The sequence below is a fragment of the Ictalurus furcatus genome, unplaced genomic scaffold, assembly GCF_023375685.1.
Source record: "Ictalurus furcatus strain D&B unplaced genomic scaffold, Billie_1.0 scf2, whole genome shotgun sequence".
Taxonomy (NCBI): Eukaryota; Metazoa; Chordata; class Actinopteri; order Siluriformes; family Ictaluridae; genus Ictalurus; species Ictalurus furcatus.
In genome coordinates this window covers 927,520-929,936 of record NW_026521051.1, presented here as the reverse complement: position 1 = coordinate 929,936, position 2,417 = coordinate 927,520, and the positions used below count along the sequence as shown (strand labels likewise).

At 39.1% G+C, this 2,417-nt stretch overlaps 1 long non-coding RNA gene across 1 annotated transcript in view; it reads right to left on the bottom strand.

The window, feature by feature from the left end:
- LOC128604753 (uncharacterized) overlaps positions 1-943 on the bottom strand; it is a 4,120-nt gene extending 3,177 nt beyond the window's left edge. The window contains exon 1 of the long non-coding RNA XR_008385280.1: positions 662-943. This is a non-coding gene — a long non-coding RNA (uncharacterized LOC128604753). The remainder of the gene's footprint in view (positions 1-661) is intronic.
- Between the last annotated feature and the right edge of the window lie 1,474 nt (positions 944-2,417).

Here is a 2,417-nt window from a genome sequence, read left to right as displayed (position 1 = left end):
TGATCGTTATACCAGGGTGTTCGTTTTTTTCTCTCTAATTAATTTTCTTTTGAGTGGAGCCACTCGATCTAGCGTGTAGTGGAGTGTTGACTCCAAGTCGCCTGATCGAGTTCTATAGGATCAGACGGTGATCCAAATCTAATTGATGTCTCTACGAGGTTGTTTATGAAGCTCGGTGCAGTAGCTGATGTGAAAGTTCTAGAACTAACCTGATGGTATGTTTGACGGTTGTTCCCTTTATGACGCCGCAAATCTCAAGGTTTTTAAACGTTGTGGTGTCTGAGCAGGCCTGTATTCATTTGAACGGAGTTGTATTTAAATCTTTGGTCTATCTAACCTTTTCCTTTTGTTTGTTTATCTAACGTGTTTAAGAATGGACATTGAAATAATGTCTCCAGATACATGTACAGCTGTTTTGTGACTGTAAATTTGTACATGGAAAGGTGTTTTTTTTTTTTTTATAAACATGTCAAGTGATGAAAGTATGTTCTTTAAAAACAAGATATTAATAATAATAATAATAATAATAATAATAATAATAATAATAAGCTATTGTTAAATAGTTCAGAAGCTCCGTGCATCGTCCTTGATGTGTGAAAATGATACACTTTATAGTAATAACGCTGATGAGCTGCGTCAGTGTAAAATAGCCCAAACCTACCTTCAGTTTCAGGCGGCGTTGTGTGTTGTGCTGGATGGAGCTTGACTGCCCTCGTGTGTCCAACCTCGGGAACGGCAGTTTCCCAGCAGCGGTATTCTGTCATAAGAGTACATTTGTAGTTAGGCCCGAGTTGGGTAAGAAATATTACATGGTTTATATTACTGTGTCCCCTTTTTAACCCGTTCATGATCATTATTGTATACATTACAAAGATAAAGGTAATGTTCTTCCCTATTTGTGGATATTCTCGAAGTGAAATAGATGAGGCCACCTAGGGAACACTAAGTTATCTAGCAGCAGTGATGAGAATGACATGTCTAATAACATTAGAAATACATTAATAATGTTATTATAATAGAAATCAAGGTGTGTACTTTAACATTATAAAATGTACATAGCAGTACATTCATAATCATCACCATGATGTATGATTGTGTTTTAAATGTGTTGTGTTGGTGTGCTGTCCGCATACCGTCTGTCTGGCCGGCACGCGCACACATATAGTGAGATCGGAGCAGCGTCCCGAGTTCTAGAACTATCCTGATGGTATGATTGATGATTTCCCCCTTTATGACGCCGCGAGTTTTCAAATGTTGTGATGTCTGAGCAGGCCTCTGTATTCATTTGAACAGAGTTGTATTGAATCAATCATCGGTGTATCTAACCTTTGCATTTGGTTTGTTTCTTTGTTTGTGTACCTAGCGTGTTTAAGAATGGACATTGTCACAAAGCAGCTGTACAGATATCTGGATATATACTTTCCATGTAAAAGACAAGAAAAGAAAAAAACCTTTCCATGTCAAGTGATAAGGGTATGTTCTTTAAAAATGAGATAATGATTTGTATGCAATTCAGAAGACCATCATGCAGAGGATTGTGGCCTTCTGAAATGCTGGCAGTGTGGCCACAAATCGAAAGAATGCACCAACACCGCCTCCTGCACCGTGTGCAGAGCTGGGTCACACTTTTTTTCCTGCCCAAGATCATACGCTAACAGTTTTAAGAGAAACATTAGTCAAGAATCATCGGTTTTGCCAGGACAATCCCAAAAAAGAAATAAAGATGAAGAGCAGGATACTGAAAAAACTGAAGGATCAACCACCATCGACAACAAAGATAAGCCAGACACTGTGGAATCCACAGTAAATTCAAAACAGGATCATGGGAAATAAGTAAACTCTTTGTTCGACAGTGAAGACAGTGTTTCGGCGGACAGTGACAGCGAGTCGGGAACATCAGATGAAGATGACACCCCTTCTGATGGAGCATCTGGGAGTAACTTCAGCGAGGATTCCCTAACTCCTGCTGGAAGACCCAACACATCACCCATACAAGCGAGGAATAGGCAGGGTGGAAAGAATGGAGAAGGAATGTGTCATATGTATGCCTGATTTAAAATATTATGTCGTTTTCAGATTTAACTGTTGCTCCATGCAATGTTGGATGTATACAGGCAAAAATGAATAGAGTTAAAAAGTTGAAATACCACCTACTGTAATCGAGACCAAGATGGAGAGCTCCTCTTGCAATCTAGCTGGTTGAATGTGGAAAACCTTCGTTCATCAGCTTACCAAACCGGAAAAAGTTTGAGCTTTGTTCTAACAGTGAACGTGCTCTGATTGTCTTTTTAGAGCTATTTAATACCAATGAAGACAGATGGAAAGACTTTTGTCCCCCATCAATATGGACATCAAGACGATTGTCATCACATTTTGGACCGGCCGAATTATGGATGAAGATGTTGAACTTCATATTA